The sequence below is a fragment of the Hyla sarda genome, chromosome 3 (assembly GCF_029499605.1).
Source record: "Hyla sarda isolate aHylSar1 chromosome 3, aHylSar1.hap1, whole genome shotgun sequence".
Lineage (NCBI taxonomy): Eukaryota > Metazoa > Chordata > Amphibia > Anura > Hylidae > Hyla > Hyla sarda.
In genome coordinates, this window is record NC_079191.1 from 391,001,378 (window position 1) to 391,023,599 (window position 22,222).

Here is a 22,222-nt window from a genome sequence, read left to right on the forward strand (position 1 = left end):
CCCTAGGAATTGTTACTTAGTTGTTTGACCCTAGGAATTGTTACTCTTAGTAGTATGACCCCTAGGAATTGTTATTGTTAGTGGTATGACTCCTAGTAATTGTTATTGTTAGTAGTATGACCCCTAGGAATTGTTACTGTTAGTAGTATGACCCCTAGGAATTGTTACTCTTAGTAGTATGACCCCTAGGAATTGTCACTTAGTTGTTTGACCCCTAGGAATTGTTACTCTTAGTAGTATGACCCCTAGGAATTGTCACTTAGTTGTTTGACCCCTAGGAATTGTTACTCTTAGTAGTATGACCCCTAGGAATTGTTACTCTTAGTAGTATGACCCCTAGGAATTGTTACTCTTAGTAGTATGACCCCTAGGAATTGTTACTCTTAGTAGTATGACCCCTAGGAATTGTTACTCTTAGTAGTATGACCCCTAGGAATTGTTACTCTTAGTAGTAAGACCCCTAGGAATTGTTACTCTTAGTAGTATGACCCCTAGGGACTGTTCCGGTTTTGTACTTTTCTTTTATAGTTCTTTTAATTTGGGTCTTCTGTTTTGCTTTGATATGCCAATCTGATTTTGGCTGGTATGGTAACAATTGGAGTTGGCACTGGTGATTTTGTGGCATTGCGTATATGCCGGAGACGTGGCTCAGATGATCGGTGGGGGTGCTGGGTTTCTGTACCCCAACAATCACACATTGACAACCTTGCAAACGTTAAAATGAAATGTCAGGATGTGCCTGGTTTACATACCTGGGCCTACACTCTTTAATGTACATTTTCACCGACCTAATGTGGTAGATCACCGCCTCATAAAAAAAAGCAGCTTGCGTGTATATATATTTAGGTAATTGTCGCCTTCCCTCATAATAGCTTGGGCTGTGTCTGTAGTCTGACTCACGGCCGAAGCAGCACACGGGGAAATGTAAGGAAAACCCTGTAAATGACATTTACTCATACACCTTGCTGTACACGGCCGCGTTCTTATATACATCAGGAGCCTTACCTGATCTGTGCAGCTGTATTGCCTTATCTCTGCAATTGTAAAATGCGCAGTTTACGTATATTCGCATTTCTATACAATAAAAGAAAATTATATACTAGGTCAGCGGAGGACTATATATACTAGGCCAACAAGGTCAGCGGAGGATATATATACTAGGCCAACAAGGTCAGCGGAGGACTATATATACTAGGCCAACAAGGTCAGCGGAGGACTATATATACTAGGCCAACAAGGTCAGCGGAGGATATATATACTAGGCCAACAAGGTCAGCGGAGGATATATATACTAGGCCAACAAGGTCAGCGCAGGATATATATACTAGGCCAACAGGGTCAGCGGAGGATATATATACTAGGCCAAAAGGTCAGCGGAGGACTATATATACTAGGCCAACAAGGTCAGCGGAGGATATATATACTAGGCCAACAAGGTCAGCGCAGGATATATATACTAGGCCAACAAGGTCAGCGAAGGACTATATATACTAGGCCAACAACGTCAGCGGAGGACTATATATACTAGGCCAACAAGGTCAGCGGAGGACTATATATACTAGGCCAACAAGGTCAGCGGAGGATATATATACTAGGCCAACAAGGTCAGCGGAGGACTATATATACTAGGCCAACAAGGTCAGCGGAGGACTATATATACTAGGCCAACAAGGTCAGCGAAGGATATATATACTAGGCCAACAAGGTCAGCGCAGGATACATATACTAGGCCAACAAGGTCAGCGCAGGATATATATACTAGGCCAACAAGGTCAGCGGAAGATATATATACTAGGCCAACAAGGTCAGTGGAGGACTATATATACTAGGCCAACAAGGTCAGCGGAGGACTATATATACTAGGCCAACAAGGTCAGCGGAGGACTATATATACTAGGCCAACAAGGTCAGTGGAGGATATATATACTAGGCCAACAAGGTCAGCGGAGGACTATATATACTAGGCCAACAAGGTCAGCGGAGGACTATATATACTAGGCCAACAAGGTCAGCGCAGGATATATATACTAGGCCAACAAGGTCAGCGCAGGATATATATACTAGGCCAACAAGGTCAGCGCAGGATATATATACTAGGCCAACAAGGTCAGCGCAGGATATATATACTAGGCCAACAAGGTCAGCGCAGGATATATATCCTAGGTCAACAAGGTCAGTGGAGGATATATATACTAGGCCAACAAGGTCAGCGGAGGATATATATACTAGGCCAACAAGGTCAGCGGAGGACTATATATACTAGGCCAACAAGGTCAGCGGAGGATATATATACTAGGCCAAAAAGGTCAGTGGAGGACTATATATACTAGGCCAACAAGGTCAGCGGAGGATATATATACTAGGCCAACAAGGTCAGTGGAGGACTATATATACTAGGCCGACAAGGTCAGTGGAGGACTATATATACTAGGCCGACAAGGTCAGCGGAGGACTATATATACTAGGCCGACAAGGTCAGCGGAGGACTATATATACTAGGCCAACAAGGTCAGCGGAGGACTATATATACTAGGCCAACAAGGTCAGCGGAGGATATATATACTAGGCCAACAAGGTCAGCGGAGGACTATATATACTAGGCCAAAAAGGTCAGTGGAGGGATATATATACTAGGCCAACAAGGTCAGCGGAGGATATATATACTAGGCCAACAAGGTCAGTGGAGGACTATATATACTAGGCCAACAAGGTCAGCGGAGGACTATATATACTAGGCCAACAAGGTCAGCGGAGGACTATATATACTAGGCCAACAAGGTCAGTGGAGGATATATATACTAGGCCAACAAGGTCAGCGGAGGACTATATATACTAGGCCAACAAGGTCAGCGGAGGATATATATACTAGGCCAACAAGGTCAGCGGAGGATATATATATACTAGGCCAACAAGGTCAGCGGAGGATACATATACTAGGCCAACAAGGTTAGCGGAGGACTATATATATACTAGGCCAAAAAGGTCAGTGGAGGACTATATATACTAGGCCAACAAGGTCAGCGGAGGACTATATATACTAGGCCAAAAAGGTCAGTTGAGGACTATATATACTAGGCCAACAAGGTCAGCGGAGGATATATATACTAGGCCAACAAGGTCAGTGGAGGACTATATATACTAGGCCGACAAGGTCAGCGGAGGACTATATATACTAGGCCGACAAGGTCAGCGGAGGACTATATATACTAGGCCAACAAGGTCAGCGGAGGACTATATATACTAGGCCAACAAGGTCAGCGGAGGACTATATATACTAGGCCAACAAGGTCAGTGGAGGATATATATACTAGGCCAACAAGGTCAGCGGAGGACTATATATACTAGGCCAAAAAGGTCAGTGGAGGACTATATATACTAGGCCAACAAGGTCAGCGGAGGATATATATACTAGGCCAACAAGGTCAGTGGAGGACTATATATACTAGGCCAACAAGGTCAGCGGAGGACTATATATACTAGGCCAACAAGGTCAGCGGAGGACTATATATACTAGGCCAACAAGGTCAGTGGAGGATATATATACTAGGCCAACAAGGTCAGCGGAGGACTATATATACTAGGCCAACAAGGTCAGTGGAGGACTATATATACTAGGCCAACAAGGTCAGCGGAGGATATATATACTAGGCCAACAAGGTCAGTGGAGGACTATATATACTAGGCCAACAAGGTCAGCGGAGGACTATATATACTAGGCCAACAAGGTCAGCGGAGGACTATATATACTAGGCCAACAAGGTCAGCGGAGGATATATATACTAGGCCAACAAGGTCAGCGGAGGACTATATATACTAGGCCAACAAGGTCAGCGGAGGACTATATATACTAGGCCAACAAGGTCAGCGGAGGACTATATATACTAGGCCAACAAGGTCAGCGGAGGACTATATATACTAGGTCACCGGAGGACTATATATAGATATATATCCCAATCAGATAGCGGAAAAAGTCAGCTTTCCGCTAAAATAGACGGCCAGTCTTTGTGCAGAATCCCATTGAAAGCTTGAATTTGGGCAAAATTCTGTGTTCTGAGAAATTCCGGTGGAATTCTGCAAAGCTTGTACAACGGGATTAGTGTGGAATTATGGAAATTCCTCCGTCTGAACATAGCGTTCAACAGAAAGAATCCAGGCCAGAACACACTCTGAGGAGGAGAGCAGTCATAGGGAAAATAACCTTATTTAGGGTACATTTAGGGTGCATGCACACCACGTTTTTGCCATACAGTTCCTGTATCAGGTTTTTGATGAACAACGGATTCCTCCAAAACCGGAATAAAGTGTATCAAAACGTGTACAAATTTTAACCCGTATACGGTTTGAAAAATGATGTCCGGTTGCATCTGTTTTTTAAGAAAAAACTTTTAAGTTTTTAACTTTTTACTCCATTTTGAATAAAGTGTGCAAAGTCAAAAACCGGATGGAACCTTAAGCACATATGGTTCTGTACGGTTCCATTGACTCCCATGTAAAACATATATGGTTTAATACAGTATTTCTCCTGGACCAAGACTACCGTTTTGGGTAGACTACAGTTTTGGGTACGGGTAAAAAAAAGGACAAAACCGTATAAGACGCAAAATGGACTAAACCGGATGATGCGTTTGACATACGGTTTACAATGTTAAGTCAATGCATACAGTTTTCAATACGGTTCCGTGCGTTTTGTTACTTGAAACCGTATACGGGAACTGTATTGCAAAAACGTGGTGTGCATGCAGCCTTACACGTGCATATTTTGCTTTAGATTTTCTACTGGAAGGGGTGCATTCACATCACGCAATTTCAGAGGGGAGAAATTGTTTTTCATTTGAATCCTGTTGAATTTTGTTTATCGGAATCCATTCGGATATGCATTGCTGCCAATGGCAATCGCGCCCTTAGTCAATGATGAAATCTGCTGCAGACCATTTCTATCGCACATGTAAATCAATTCCATCTGCTGAAGCTCCATAACACATAGAGGGAGATTTATCAAAATCTGTCCAGAGGAAAAGTTGCCCAGGGCCCCATAGCAACCAATCAGATCGCTTCTTTCATTTTTAACAAGGCCTCTGCAAAATGAAAGAAGCGATCTAATTGGTTGCTATGGGCAACTGGGCATCTTTTCCTTTGCACAGGTTTTGATAAATTTCCCCCATATAGAATATAAAACACTTCCACTTGCTAGGAGTTAGTTAAAGGGGTACTGCGGTGGAAATAGTTTTTTTTTTTATTTTTTTAAAATTTTTTTATTTTTTATCAACTGGTGCCAGAAAGTTAAACAGATTTGTAAATTACTTCTATTAAAAAAATCTTTACCCTTCCAGTTAGGGGTGTGAATCGCCAAGAATTTGGCAATACAATTCGAATCGCGATACCAGTGTGGCGATTCCATATATCCCGATATATCGCGATACCGTCTAGGTGACGATACATCGCAATATATCCCGATTCTGTCTAAAAAACAATGTCTTTTACACTTTTATTAAAACTTTATTTTTATTTTATATTTTTATACACTTTATTAGTCTTTTAGGAATCATTAGATTCCTCAGACAGATGAATAGAGTTCTATTGAACTCCATTGATCTTCGATCCATTGATAGAGCCTGGTCCAGCCAGGATCTATCAATGACAGAGCCACGGAGAGCAGGGAAGCAGAGGTAAGCCCTCCGCTTCTTCCACAGTGGATCTCCCGTCCTTGATCGTACTGCGGGGGGGGGGGGGGGGGGGGGGGGGCGATCCACCCCACTAGCCCACCAGGGAGCATTCACAGATCCCTTTAGACGCCGCTGTCAGCTTTGACAGCGGCGATCTAAAGGGTTAATAGCCAACCGTGGCTATCGCCGAATGCTGGCTATTAACGGCGGCCCCGGCTACTGAGAACAGCCGGGGGCTGCAGAGTATGGAGCGGACAGGAGTCTGGAGCCCACTCCATACACACTGCAGAGCACCGCATGCTGGATATTAGCGGCGGTGATGTATTAGCGGCCCTCGGCTACTGAAATCAGCCGGGGGCCGCAGAGTATGGAGCGGGCACGAGTCGGAGCCCGCTCCATACACCCAGAGCGACGCCGCGTCAGATCCGGCTGACAAAATGTGGAACTTGTATCTCCTGATCCCCGGGACATGCTGGTCCGGGCGTCGGGAGATACAAATTCCACATCACTAAAAGAATCGATTCAAAAATATTTTTAATCGATTCAGTATCGGCAAGTGAAAAATCGCGATAATAGCGTGAATCGATTTTTTTCTTACATCCCTACTTCCAGTACTTTTTAGCAGCTGTTTGCTACAGAGGAAATTCTTTTCTTTTTGAATTTCTTTTTTGTCTTGTCCACAGTGCTCTCTGCTGACACCTGATGCCCGTATCAGGAACTGTCCAGAGCAGGAGAAAATCCCCATAGCAAACCTATGCTGCTCTGGACAGTTCCTGACACAGACAGAGGTGTCAGCAAAGAGCACTGTAAACTAGACCAAAAAATATAATAATGTCCTCTGTAATATACAGCTGCTAATAAGTACTGAAAGGATTAAGATTTTTAAATAGAAATAATTAGCAAATCTGTTTAACTTTCTGGCACCAGTTAATTTAAAAAAAAAATGTTTTCCACCGGAGTACCCATTTAAAACCGACATGTTTCTGTCGCATAGACCTTAGTCAAATAGCTAATTTCCGTATACTGCTAGCTTTTATTTATTTTTTTAATCAATAGTTTGAGATTTCACAGGATGGAAGAGAACAAATTGTTGTTTTATTTATTTATTTCCCCCCCCCCCCCCCCCCCATCAAAACTATATAACCTACGGGACTGTATTATAAGTCAGACTGGTCTGGCTCTGCCGTCATGGCTTCTGATGTCCCAAATTTTTAAACCAGATTGCACTATGAAAATCGCCATGTGGATGGGCTTTGACAACTCTGTACACATTTTGTGGAAAACACCTGAGCGGAATTCACAGCGAGCGGTGGCTTTTTATATTTTGCAGCATGTACAGTATGTTGCAGAAGCATCACCATTTGCAGCACAAAGGGAAAAATCAGCATGAACACAGAAATGTGTTAAAATCTGTTGTGGAAAAACATGTCTGGGACTAGATTTACACTAACTGTGCCCTTAACCTGAATTGCATCCCCCTCTCAGAAATCATAGCCCAAGTTCCTGTTAAAATCCAGAGAGTATTTTCCATGACTTGCACAAGGTTGTGTCCCTGATGGTTTTGACCGACAGATGGTTTCAGCGTCTTCAGAGGATTTCTCTGAGAGTTGTTGTTAGGACTTCAGTAGTGACTTGTTTCTTAACAAAACAATCTGTGCGCTAAATCTGGTAACTGAGTCGTAGAGGCCCCAGCAGTGGAAAAATATCTGTGGGACGTCTGCGTTTCATCTCCAGGTCTTCTTGACCCAACAAGTCATTTCTTTTTCAAGCGTAGTATGACGTTATTTGTTTTAAAGGGGTTATCCAGGAAATTTTTTTTTTATATATATATATATATATATATATATATATATATAGATCAACTGGCTCCAGAAAGTTAAACAGATTTGTAAATTGCTTCTATTCAAAAATCTTAATCCTTTCAGTACTTATGAGCTGCTGAAGTTGAGTTGTTCTTTTCTGTCTAAGAGCTCTCGGATGACACCTTTCTTGGCAACTGTCCAGTGTAGAAGCAAATCCCCATAGCAAACCTCTTCTACTCTGTGCCGTTCCCGAGACAAGCAGAGATGTCAGCAGAGAGCACTGTTGCCAGACAGAAAAGAACAACTTAACTTCAGCAGCTGATAATTATTGGAAGGATTAAGATTTTTTAATAGAAGTCATTTACAAATCTGTTTAACTTTCTGGAGCCAGTTGTTATGGGAAAAAAATTTTTTTTTCCTGGAATACCCCTTTAAGGTGACCATACACTGCAGATGTTGGCTATCCAACCAGCCAACCATCTACTCCAGTGTTTCCCAACCAGTGTGCCTCCAGCTGTTGCAAAACTGCCACTCCCAGCATTCCCGGACAGCCAAAGGCTGCAGCTCGAAAACGGTGTTCAGAGCATTTACTTCCGAATGCTGGCCAGTGGAGTACCCCCATTAAGGCCGGGTTCACACTGCAGAATTTCTGGGATGTTCTGGGCAGAAAGTCCGCCTTGAAAACTCAGTGTGCACTGTGCAGCTGAATCCAATTGCCAGCAATGCTGCACCAGAATTTCTGAACGGAATTTCAAAACAGAATTCTGATCGGAAATTCTGTAGTGTGAACCCGGCCTAAGAATCTCTCTTCTCTCGATGTTCCTAGTCTATCAAGAAATGTGAAGTGAAAAGGGCCTAAACTTCTGCCAGAGATGTCTGGTAGCGGCTTATTCTCTTCTTGGTGACTTCACATGCACACTTGCCTAAACAGAGCATGCATGTGTATGGGCTCTCAGAATGAATAGCGGAGTGCCATTGACTGGTACATGTAGCTGTTTTCCTTTGAGACTAAGTTACAACCCTTGAATTGAGCCGTTCTGTGGTTGCTGCCCCAGTACATGTTGTTCGTTTGTTTTTTGTTTGCTTTTTCGAGATAATAGAGCAACTTTACAAGCAAGAGCAGAATTTTCCATTCCATAGGTTACTATTGATTTATGAGCTGTTATTTTACATCCCGGTTCTTTTTTCCCCATTACGGTCAGACTGTAATGAACATTGCTTCAGACAGTCCAACCTCATTTCACCGGGAAACCTTCAGAATCTCCCTTCAGCCATGAGTAATAGGACGTCGGGAAAATAGGGGGAGTCGTATGGACCCTTCCTATGGGGGGACATTTGTCAAGGTATTTAGAGCCTTTTTTATTTATTTATTTATTTATTTTTTGCTTACAAAAGTCGCTCATGTGCCTAAGCATTTTTTTGTGGGTAAGCAAAAAAGTTGCAAACTTACCTAAGCAAATTTCAGTTTTCACTGTTGCAGTGGTCAGGTATTTATGATGTGTGAAAGTTGCACGTAGGCAAACCCCTTCAAAAAGTCGCAAGTCTGCTCCAGGTCTGACATTGAGTACAAAACTCCTATACATGAGCAAATTTAAAAAGTCGATGCCGCTCATCTCCCCATCCCCCCGCTGCCACTCATCTCTCCTCTGCCGGCGCCACTCATTTCTCTCATTGCCGGGGGGGAGGGGGGGGGGGAGTTGTGGGGAGATGAGCGGCAGCAGGGGTGGGGGCAGATGAGCTGCGGTGGCAGGGGGGGGGGGGGGGCGGCGGCGAGAGATCGGCGGCGGCGTGGAGATGAGCGGCCAGGGCAGCGGAGCTGGCAGGCTCCCAGATACAGTGTAATTTCATATTTCCCGGCCTGGGCTGTGATTGGCTGGTCGTTCCGGGTTGCGGAGCTGGCCGGCTCCAAGAAATACTGAACTACACTGTAATTTCATATCATATGAAATTACAATATGAAATTACAGTGTAGTTTAGTAATTCTTGGAGCCAGCCAGCTCCGCAACCCGGCCACCCGCCCACAACTACCACCGGGCGGGCTGCTAGCCATTGCGACTACAATTCCCAACATGTCCTCAGTGTTAGGACATGCTGGGAATTGTAGTCTTGCAACAGCTAGCGGCTGGGTTGTTGATGCAGGCAGGTGGCCGGTGAGCGGCTGGTGCCTCCAGCTGTTGCTAAACTACAACTCCCATGGCAGAAGTTGTAGTTTAGAAACAGAGAGACTCCAGCTGTTGCTAAATTACAAGTTATATATTTCCCAGACAGCCGAAGGCTCTCTGAAAATGATGGTAGTTGTGGTTTAGCAACAGCTGGAGGCTCACTGTTTGGAAATGCTGGTTTATGGGCCTTTTCCCTAAGGGAGGGTGCCATAAATGTATTAAACAATTTTCCATGTTTTTTTTCCTCTCATTTCAGATCCATGTATGCAGAGGACTTCTTCAGAATCGGTGGACTATGTCGATGACCATCGTTTGTTTTTTTTTGTTTAGAATTAAGAAAATGGTTAACAAGGGCTTGATAGACAGAGTCCTTTACTAAGCCAGAGCTTAGCATTAGCCACAAAAACAACTAGCACTAACCCCCAATTATTACCCCGGTACCCTCCACCATAGGGGTGCCGAGAAGAGCTCGTACCAACAGGCCCGGAGCATCAAAAATGGCGCTCCTGGCCCTAGGCGGTAACAGGCTGGTGTTATTTAGGCTGGGGAGGGCCAGTAACAATGGTCCTCGCCCACCCTGATAATATCAGGCTGTTGCTGCTTTGTTGGTATTTGGCTGAGAATAAAAATAGCAGGAAACCTATGCGTTTTTTTTATAATTATGCAAAATGTGTGGGTTCCCCATATTTTCATTCTCAGCCAGATACCAACCAAGCAGCAACAGCCTGACGTTACCAGGGTGGGCGAGGACCATATTGTTACTGGCCCTCCCCAGCCTGTTACTGTCTAGGCCCAGGAGCGCCATTTTTAACGCTTCAGGCCTGTTGCTACCGGCTCTTCCCAGCACCCTTGTGGCGGTGGGTACCGGGATAGTAATTGGGGTTTAGCGCTAGCTGTTTTTGGGGCTAACGCTAAGCCCTGGCTTAGTAATGGATTTAGTCTATCAGACAGTGTCTACTAAGCCTGTAAAGTACTTTTTTTTTTTTTTTTAGAACTTTTATTCCAAAAAGCAGTCCCCCACAAGCCCTCGTTAACCATTTTATTAATATAAATTTTTTTTTTAAACTGTTGTCATCGACGTAGTCTACCGAATCCGAAGAAGTCCTCTGCATACATGGATCTGAAATTATAAGAAAGAAAAAGAAACCTAGAAAATAGATTAGTACATTTATGGTGCCCTCCCTTAGGGAAAACACCCATAAACCAGCGTTTCCAAACGGGCAGCCTCCAGCTGTTGCTAAACTATAACCCCCATCATTTCCAGACAGCCTTTGGCTGTTGTAATTTAGCAAGTTGTAATTTAGCAACAGCTGGAGTCTCCCTGTTTCTAAACTACAACTCCTGTGGTGAAAAAATGGGCCTTGGGTGTTCTGAAGTCATTTATTCGTTTTTGCTTGTGTGATAAAAAAAAAATGGTATTCAAAAGTGATTTATTGGTTTTTGCTTATGTGAGACAACTTTATCAACACCTTGTGATAGTATGATAAATACGTCACGCATAAGCAAAACCAAAATTAAGAAAAAAATGCCTACAGAACAATGGTAAATGTCCCCGAATGAGTTTGATATATTGGGCACATGGGGAGAGGGTGCCGAAAACAAGGTGTGCTGGAAATCCTGCAGCCAATAAGAGACATGTAGCTGTACCCTTAATGTTATACCCTTCAGTACTGTTATCTCTACTCCAGAGCTCAACACACAATGATGTTCTTCAAAACGGATACAGGGTGTTAGGAAACGGCATAGAATGACTTTCAGCATGACGTCCATTGGCTTATTATGAATTTGGCCTCATATGTTGACTCGGTGACCTGTTTCCTTCCTGTCTGATAGAACCTTTTTATTTTCTCCTTGGAGAAAACGTCTTTCCTGTCCATGAGAAATTTCTGGTTTCTATTTGTAGTCATCTATAGATGAAGTCTAGTGTATGGATTCGAGCTCAGCTTAAAGGGGTCCCCCGCCTCTAGAGCATAGGGGATAAGAGGTCTGATCACTGGGGACCCCCTCGATCAGCCACGCGCCCTCAATGCAAGTCTATGGGAGGGGGCATGCGTCCGTCCCGACTTGCATTCAGGGGGCGTGGCTGTGATGTCATGCGCTTCCTCCCTGCATCGCCAGTCCCCCGACACGGAGTGATGTTCGCTCCATGCATCGGATGTCTGGGGACCCCTGCGATCATACATCTTATCCCCTATCTTTTGGATAGGGAAGATGATGTCTAGGGGTGGAGAACCACTTTAAAGTTTCCTTGTCAAAAAAAAAAAAAAACTTCTGACATGTCACAGAAACAGTCAAAAGTATTGATCGGCCGCAGGCCCCAGTGTGGAGATCCCCCCCCCCCCCCCCCCCATGATCAGGATTGAGAAGCATGGATTATAAGTCTATGAGGCCGCTGGACAGAGTAAAGCACTAAAGCAGAAACTCCCCCCTGATTATTCTCCTAATTGGTGCAGGTCTTTGCACTGAGACCCTAAAGGATTTAAACTTTCAAAATGTCAGAATTTTTTTTTTTTTTTAAATAGTTAAAGGAACACTTTAACATCTTGAAATGTGCAGAGTATATTTAATAAAATGTGGCTTTTATGCCTATTTTACCCGAACGGAAGCAAGTAAATAGTCTACATTCAAAGCCTGTAAGATCCTCTGTACTCGGAATGCCCTTTATTTTTCCAGTAAGGATACATTGAGGCTCCGCGCTGTAAGAATGATCATCGGCCTCCATTGAAGCAGCTGTGTTGTAGCCGCTGTCAGTCACCCATGTTTGCCTTTTACGAAGGGTTTTAAAGGTTGGTATTGGTGACTGCAGGGCTGATCCATTGCACCATCATACATAATGTAATCATTGGTTCTCCGACATTATTTGACCTCTTTACTTAGGATCATAACCTGTTTGACTGCAATATGAAACCCTGGGATCTGCTGGCGGGTTTTTGCAACCTACAGGGAAAATTTGAGAGCTGTTTCCCGTTTTCATGTAGCAGCCAGTAATATACAGTTCACTCAAGTGTAAGATCTGCAATATATTGGACAGTCTGTGCTGGAGACATGCAGGTCTCTTGTCACACATATATATATATATTTATTAAACAGTAGGGGAAAAGCATTATTGATCATGGAGTCTTTAATTTTCATTAAAGTGTAACTAACCTTTGGTGTGACTTCTCAGGATAAGCTGTCATGTACATGAGACATAACACTATTTCTGACCATGATATAACTTGTATACTACATTTTTTATCAGTTTTCATCCCTCTGCAAGTTGCATCTTTAATTTGTTTCCTTGAGTTAGTGGACAAAGATTAGCTGCTTTGATGTCTCTGCACGCTTCATCTCTAGTTTTCAATTGTTTCTGATCAGTGGGTTTGTACTAGGGATCGACCGATATAGTTTTTTAAAGGGCGATACCAATACTGATAATCTGTGGCCTTTCAGGCGGATAGCTGATAACTTATGCCGATATTCCGGTATAAGTTATTGGCTATTTCTCCACCCCCAAGAAGCCGCTGCAGATCATTGATTTAAAGCGGGCGCTTTAAATCAATGAACTGCAGTGGCTTTGTCTGAATCAGAGACCACCGCCGCCCCCCGCTTCTCTCCCCCTGCCTGTCCGGGGGTCCTCCCAACCACCGCCGCTTCCCCCCAGCCATCCCCCCTACCCCAGCACCGCACACCGCTCCCACCCCATTGCATCCCCTATCCCCGGTTTTATAATTACTTGTTCCCGGGGTCCGATGTCCGCGTTACTTCTGGCTCCCGTCCTGAGCTGTCACTGTGCGCACTGACTGTGGCTTCACGTTGAGGACGTCACTGCCCTGCACAGTGTAACGCAGGACACAGCAGGAGCCAGAAGTGGCGCGGGCCCCAGACCCCGGGAACAGGTAATTATAAAACCGGGGATAGGGGAGGCAATAGGGGCGGGGTGCCTTGGGGGGGGGCGGTGGGGGGGGGTGGCAGGACATTATCGGATTATCGGCAAGGTAATTGCCGATACAGATAACGTCAAAAATCATGAAAATCGGCCGATAATATCGGCCAAACGGATAATCGGTCGATCCCTAGTTTGGACTAGGTGTTATGAAAACTCCCTTACATAGCGTGCACAGAAAAGGAGATTCTGCTCCCCTTTATTTGTATAGCAATGCCCCAGAAGGAGCAGCAGCATGGAGGACATTATAGAGCACGCTAAGCCCTTAATCCAACACTGGGGTGAGATCTAATACTCACTGTTTTAAGCAGCAGAAGTCAATGAGTAGCAACATAAGCCGTCTGATAATCTTCCGCTGCGGAAATTATGTACTTGTGAATGTACCCTAAGCACATATAGTTTCTGTTGTCTCTTAGCCCACCCATGACCATTTCCATAGACTTGTAAGGTCAGCATGTAATCTGATCCCTCAGTGATCTGTTCCTCTCTGTGTGGACGTTTTATCTTCTCTTGTGAAAACATTTTCGGTTTAGTTACCTTTTAGGGCTAGAGCTCAATGGCCACAGGAGGCCAAATTGTGATCATATTGTGACTTTCACAAGGAGGAAAACTGCAATTTTTTTTGTTTTTATCTTTCCCCTCACTAGGATAGTTATGCTAGAGCGCTGTTTTCCAACTATTGTGCCTCCTGCTGTTGCAAAGCTACAACATGCCCGGACAGCCTGAGAGTTGTAGTTTTGCAACAGCTGGAGGCACACTAGTCAGGAAACCTTTTGCTAAAGTTCCAGTAATGCTGCAGTTAGGTTAAGAAGCCTAACAGACTTTCTAAGGCAGTGTCCCCAAACCTGGGTCTCTCCCGCTATTGCAAAACTACAATTTGTGACATCAGGGCATGATGGGAGTTGTAGTTTTGCGACAGATCGAGGAACACTGCTCTAAGTTATTATTACAGTGGGAAGCATTTTTTGCTGGCGTTTCCCCCTTAAGGCTGTGTTTTCCAAAAGGTGTGCCTAAAGCTGTTGCAAAACTGCAACTCCCAGCATGCCCGGACAGCCGTTGGCTGTCCGGGCATGCTGGGAGTTGTAGTTTTGCGACAGCTGAAGTTTCACCACTACCCTAAGGTCATGGCTGTAGAATGACTCTTCAGAAGGATTTGCAGTTCCCTTCTCGAGCTCTTCCTTCGCTTCCGTTAGTTCAGCACAATGTGTTCCCCTTACTCTTAATAGCTCCCCATGTCCTCCAAAATAAATATGTGCGCTCGGGTTCCGTGTCCCCAATCAAATCCGCGTTGCTCAGTAACTAGGTCAAAGAATCAGGAGCCGGCCTCCTCCTCAGATCAATTGTTCATATCTCCGGATTAGAAAGGCATTCTTAGCATGGTTTGGATTGGCTCGTGTACATGGCTCGCCTCCAACGTTAAATCCATGTGCAGATTTTGTTCTAGGGACACAGCAACTATTACTCCATGGAAACCAGTACTGTACATGGGTTTTCCTCATTTTGGCAGTAAAAGCCCTTTGTGGAAAAAAAAAAATACACAAATTTTTAAAGCACCAGGACATCGAAATAAGTTAACAGTCTATTAGTGTTTTATATTTATTGGGCGGAATCCTGACCGAACTGGAGACAGAGTAGAATAGCATCAGATAAGGGGGTCTATTCTTGAACCCAATTTTGTTATGTTAGAGGTTTTCCAGGATTAAATTTTTTTTATTTTTTTTTAGCACAGCCCAACACTAAAAAAAAAAAAAAAAACCCAATATCGCCACTGCTCCTGCGTCTCCCTGCAAGTCCGGCTGGGTTAACGTCATGTACATTGTTCACGTGACACTGTAACCAATCACTGGCCTTCCCTTTATCTTCCTGCATGTACAACTTGTGGTATCCCGGTACCGTATTGCATACCGTACCTTGTATGTTGGTCCCCAAAGTCAGAGTTACTACGTTCAGGTAGTGTCCCCCAGGTGGGACAGCCCCTAGTCGCCTCTCTTCTTGTCTAATTCTATAATGTTTCTATGTACATATTTAATAATGTATATTTAATATAATGTATAGTATACTTACCTTGTTAGCGTCGCAGGACCTTCGGTCATGTGACTAGGTTAATTCCTCTATGGTATGTTAGAGGACCTTTTTGGAGGTCCTTGGGTCACATGCTACCCATAATTCTATGTGAAGGTGATTGACAGAAGTATTGGACCAATTAGCTCTAGTTCAGCCCCTGCCCATATAAGGGAGCTGTAGCCAATTATCGCTCTCTTGGGTTGCTGCTCTTGTGGATGCCGGACTAGCAGGACGAATCTGCGCAACTTTCAGAGACGCGGTACGTTAGAAAACCTACCGGCCTCAGCCTAAACTAAACCGTGAGTTCTAAACTAATCGCCGCTAAAGCTAGCGTGACTACTGGACCGAAACCAAATCCCCTAAATCCAGTGGAACAGCACATATCAGTCTAAGGACTCTAAATTGCTTAAGGTCCCAACCGCTGTCAATCCTTAAGAGACTTTGCATGTATAGAGACTGTTGCGGTTATGAAGCTTGCATAAAATCTTCAGTAAAGTTTTGACTGTTTTCAGCAAACTCTCCGGTTGTGGACATTCAATTATTCTATACCTCCCTATCACTCTTGGGAAGGGTGGCGGTAGGACAAGCATTACAGAGGAACCCTGGCGTCACAAATAGCAAGGATTAACCAGACACCCTTTAGTCACCGCACAGCTACATCCCATATACCCTACTCCCCCAGGCTATCACAAACACATGACCACTGAGGCCAGTGATTGGCTGCAGTGTACATGACATCATCACAGCAGGACTTGGATTTCAGTAGAAGAATAAACCGCTGAAGCTGTTGCGAGAGTACGCCATGTCCATAGCGGTGACGGTCTTCTTCTTGGCGTGCTCAGTGTAGGATGACGTTCTCCAGGAAGACTTTCAGGACACCGCGAGTCTCTTCATAGATGAGGCCGGAGATGCGCTTCACACCTCCCCTGCAAGCTAGACGGTGGATGGCAGGCTTGGTGATGCCCTGGATGTTATCCCGGAGAACCTTACTGTGCCGCTTGGCTCCGCCCTTACCGAGAACTATCCCTCCTTTACCCCGTCCAGACATCTTCTCTATGTAGCGAGTAGACTGCAAGATATCACAGCAGGACTTGTGCGGAACACCAGAACAGCAGTGGATTTAGGGATGAGTGAAGCCTGTACTCACTCAGTCCTAGAACACCCGCTTTAATTTAAAGAGGACCTATGGTCAACCCTTCAAAAATTTGATTGCATCATCATCATTATTATATAGCTTAGGATACACTGAACACACACCTTTTTTACAGTTTCTTGATACACCCTCGTGTTCCCGAGATATGAAGGTTTATATTTAGTCTGACAATTCAGGAAATCTGTCAAATAGGCGTGAACTTTATTTTAAAAATGGGAGTGAGGTGATGGGCGGGAGTATACAGTCGGGGATGTGAATGTCATACATTGAGGGGTATATATGCCTGATACAAACCCCTGACTGTATAATCCCACCCATCACCTGGTAGTCACTCCCATTATTAAAATTATCATGTGATGGGCGGGATCATACAGTCAGGGGTTTGTATCAGGCATATACACCCCTCCAATGTATGACATTCACATCCCTGACTGTATAATCCCGCCCCTCACTCCCATTATTAAAATAAAGTTCACGCCCATCTGACTGATTCCCTGAATTGACAGACAAAATAATAAACCCTCATATCTCGTGAACGGGAGAGTGTATCAAGAAACTAACAAAGTGTCTGATCAGGGCAAGGTGTCTGATCCTTAATTCAAAATTTTGGGAGGAGTTGGCCTTCTTCAACTTGGTTAAGAATGTTGCAAACTTTCCTTAAGTATATTTTAGGAACGTCGTTTTTTTTCAGCCATAAGCGGATGCGAAGCAAAATCCATGACTACAGGGGGAGATTTATCAAAACCTGTCCAGAGGAAAAGTTGCTGAATTGCCCATAGCAACTAATCACTTTTTGAAAAGGCCTCTGAAAAATCAAAGAAGCGATCTGATTGGTTGCTATGGGCAACTCGGCAACTTTTCCTCTGGACAGGTTTTGATAACTCTTCCCCCACCCGGGAATGATGATGCTAATCCAGTATCTATCTATAGGGGATTCCCTTTTTATTTTTTTTAAAAGATACTTGCATTTTTAGGCAGAGTTTGTTAAATCGACAACGACAATTTTAACGCTTTTATAAGTCCAGGATGCCCTGGGAATTTTATAAACCACAATTATTACATCATGTAGTAGAACTCGCCATATTGGCGCAAGCGCAGTAGTGCATGAAATAACATGTAACAAAAACGTGAGATGCTTCAGCTCACCCTCCACATGCAGCACGGACCAGGCGTGGACCTCGCCCCAGGTAAATGCAAAAGAAACGGGAATGTTTAGCGCAAGACTTGGGAACGATGAATTTATTCACAAGCCACACAAGACCTAATGCAGACTCGGGTACGGGTGACGTGTTTCGGCCTCACAGTGAGGCCGAAACGTGTCACCTGTACCTGAGTCTGCATTATGGCTTGTGAATAAATTAATCGTTCCCGAGTCTTGCGCTAAACATTCCTGTTTTTTTTTTTTTTTTAAATAACATGGGTACGCACTAGGGATCGACCAATATTGATTTTTTTTTTTTTTTTTTTAGAGGCAATAACAATAACCTATGAACTTTCAGGCCGATAGCCGATAACTTATACCGATATCCCGTGCATTTTAATTCCCCCCCACAAATATCCTTGGTAAAATGAGGGTGCGTGTGTGTGTGGGTGCGGGTATACCCTGTTAAACTTTTTCTGGCCCCGCAGAAGCCGCTGCAGATCAATGATTTAAAGCGTGCGCTTTAAATCAATGAACTGCAGCGGCTTTTGTGGGGCCAGAGATCGCCGCCGCCATCCGCTTCTCTCCCCCTGCCTGTCCGGGGGTCCTGAATCCAACCACCGCCGCTGCCCGATTGCTTCCCCCATCCCCGGTTTTATAATTACCTGTTCCCGGGGTCCCCGCTACTTCTGGCTCCTGCGGCGTCCTGCACTGTTGTTGTGCGCTGCGCAATGACGAGTGACGTCCTCAACGCGATGTCACAGTCGGTGGCCCGGCGCACAGTGACAGCTCAGGACGCTGCCAGACCCAGAAGTAGCGGGGACCCCGGGAACAGGTAATTATAAAACTGGGGATGGGGGAGGCAATGGGGCAGCGGCGGCGGCAGTCTCTGGCCAGAGGATAGGCAGGGGGAGGCAATCGGGCAGCATCAGTGGTTGGACTCAGGACCCCAGGACAGGCAGGGGGAGAGAAGCGGGTGGCGGCGGCGGCAGTCTCTGGCCCAGCAAAAGCCACTGCAGTTCATTGATTTAAAGCGCCCGCATTATCTGCAGGTAAGATGCCGATACTGATAACTTAGAAAATCGTGAATATTGGCCGATAATCTGTCGATCCCTAGTACACACACAACAAACCTCTTTTTATTTATTTATTTTTCTCCCCCGTTAGTGCCTCCAGTTTGTTCAGACCAATGGTTTCCCATCCCGTGGCTCTCCAGTCGGTGCAAAACTACAACTCTCATCATGCCCTGACAGCCTACGGCTGTCAGGGCATGATGGGAGTTGTAGTTTTGCACCGACTGGAGAGCCACGGGATGGGAAAACACTGCTTTAGACCAAACCTGAGAGGAAATACAAGCCGGCGCCTCTTCGCCCTCATCTCTCCTTAATCTGATTTAGACGTGAAATAAATCCAGCGCCGCGCAAGGGCACTCGAAAAAGCCTCTTGCACCTGATGACTGAGGCGTCTCACATGACAGCAGCGATAGGCTTGTGTTCCAGCGGCCGGCTCCCCATCAGCGCTCTGTGCTATGTAGGAGGTGTGTGTGTGAGGAGCTGCTGGCAGAGTCGTGCATCCCTTTCACTTCCTTTTCTTCCTTTTGAAGCCACAGATTACGGTGTGGAAGCTCATGAGCTATGAGTCAGCTCCCCGGCTGTCCTATTGGTTGCAGTGTGGTGTTTACCTGTTTTACATAGCACCTTCCTACCCACCGGCTGAGTCAGCACGCCTCACCAACACACATAAGTGAAAGAAAGCAGGCGAAGCAGGATATTGTGCGTGCCAGCGGGTGGCAGGAGGAGGTTGCCACACTTTGCTCTGGGATTGTATTGCTCTCTGCCCGCTCTTCACAGAGGATTCTTTACCGGGAGCTGAAGAGGTAAGTGAAGGCGTTTGCTGCGGGTAGATGTCTGAAGAGGTTTTACTCAAGGCCTGGCACACAGGTTACAGCGTGGGATGGAGCTTAAGACATTGAGGATTGCCTTGTAACAAGAGCCTTACAACAGGTTAATGTTAATCTATGGTCCTTTATCGGCCTTTTCTTAATCTATAGATTGGCCTCCTGATCATGACATGGTCCCTTATCTCTAAAACATGAGTGTCTATGACATGTACATCTATGCGTCTGTGTCATGTGTAGGTCTATGACGTGTGTACATACATCTGTGTGTCAATGACATGTGTATGTCTGTGTGACTATGATGTGTACATACATCTGTGTCTTTGACGTGTGTATATCTGATTCTATAACGTGTGTACATACATCAGTGTCTATGACTTAATGTACATCTGTGTCTGACGTGTGTGTATACTTCTGTGTCTATGACGTGTGTGTATACTTCTGTGTCTGACGTGTGTGTATACTTCTGTGTCTGACGTGTGTGTATACTTCTGTGTCTATGACGTGTGTGTATACTTCTGTGTCTATGACGTGTGTATACATCTTGTCTATGGCGTGTGTGTGTATGCATCTTGTCTATGACGTGTGTGTGTATACATGTCTGACATGTGCGTATATATCTGTCTATGACTTATGTGTGTATACATCTTATCTATGACGTTTGTGTATACATGTGTCTGACGTGAGTGTGTGTATACATGACGTGTGTACGTACATCTGTCTGACGTGTGTGTGTGTGTGTATACATATGTTTCTATGACGTGTGTGTATACATCTGTGTCTGACGTGTGTGTATACATGTCTGACATGTGCGTATATATCTGTGTCTGACGTGTGTGTATATATATATATATATATGTGTCTGATGTGTGTACTTACATCTGTCTGACATGAGTGTGTGTATACATCTGTGTCTATGACGTGTGTATCTGTCTGACGTGAGTGTGTATATACATATGGATCTATGACGTGTGTGCGTACATCTGTCTGACGTGAGTGAGTATATACATATGGGTCTATGACGTGTGTATTCATCTGTGTCTGGTGTGTGTGTATACATCTGTATCTGTGTGTATGTCTATGATGTGTCTGTGTCTATGATGTGTGCGTATGTCTGTGTCTATGATGTGTAATTGCTGTGTCTGACATGTCTATGATCTGTGTGTCTATGGTGTGTGTGTGTGTGTGTGTCTATGATGTGTGTACATACATCTGTGTCTATGATGTGTATTTGCTGTGTCTGACGTGTGTGTCTATGATCTGTGTGTCTATGGTGTGTGTGTGTGTGTCTATGATGTGTGTACATACATCTGTGTCTATGATGTGTATTTGCCGTGTCTGACCTGTGTATGTCTGTGTCTTTGGCATCTGCTGTTCATGATATAGCCTGTTTTAGGTTTGCTGGCCCTTTAAGCCATATCTGATAATGTCCCTATACTGGGTATTCCTGGATATTGTTATAGAACATGGGAAACGTTGTCAGGTCCTTTCTAGGTGGACAGTCTTTTGTTTTCTGGCTTTCTAAGTGTGAATTCCTGTAAGTGAGTCGGGAAATAGCTTTTTCCTTTTATTGTATTCCCAACGTGGTTTTCATGACTTATCCAGTATTTGGTTATTATTGACGGGGAAACACTTGTCATCTATGCAGTCCAAGCTGGTAACTCTGTAGCCATAAAGCAGTGTTCTCCAAATGATGGCTCTCCAGCTGTTGCAAAACTACAACCCCCATCATGCCCCGACAGCCAGCGGCTGTCGGGGCATGATGGGAGTTGTAGTTTTGCATGAGCTGTAGAGCCATAATGTGGAGATTACTGCTATAAAGTACATCCATCTATCTTCTATCATCTCATGTATTTTTATCTTGTATCTATCTAAGTTCCGATTGCCTAATAGTACATAGATACTGAAGAAGGATTTGCATCGGAATACATCACAAGACTTATTGCTCTAGGAATGTTGGGTGACAACCAGTCCAGCCGGAAACCATCACAGCACCCATATCTTCCCCGGGAGAGATGTGGCTACAGAATATCCTATATTGACACAAGGGGGCAACCATAGGACTCCTATCCTATCCTTAAAGGGGTACTCCAGTGGAAAACTTTGTTTTTTAAATGAACTGGTGCCAGAAAGTTAAACAGATTTGTAAATGACTTCTATTTAAAAAATCTCAATCCTTTCAGTACTTATTAGCAGCTGTATGATACAGAGGAAATTTGAATTTCTTTTCTATCTAACCACAGTGCTCTCTGCTGACCACAGTGCTCTCTGTCCATGGCAGGAACTGTCCAGAGCAGCATAGGTTTGCTATGAGGATTTTCTCCGGCTCTGGACAGTTCCTGATACGGGTATCAGGTGTCAGCAGAGAGCACTGTGGAAAAGACGAAAAAGAAAAGAATTTCCTCTGTAGCATAC

General features: G+C 44.5%; 1 protein-coding gene across 3 annotated transcripts in view; it reads left to right on the top strand.

The window, feature by feature from the left end:
- The window catches only part of PELI1 (pellino E3 ubiquitin protein ligase 1), a 65,549-nt gene that overhangs the window by 11,396 nt on the left and 31,931 nt on the right, over positions 1-22,222 (top strand). The window contains exon 2 of one of the 3 annotated variants that reach the window (XM_056567980.1): positions 19,514-19,786. The exons of the other annotated variants lie outside the window; for them this stretch is intronic. The gene's annotated coding sequence lies outside the window, so the exon portion shown is untranslated. The remainder of the gene's footprint in view (positions 1-19,513; positions 19,787-22,222) is intronic. 3 annotated transcript variants of the gene reach the window in all.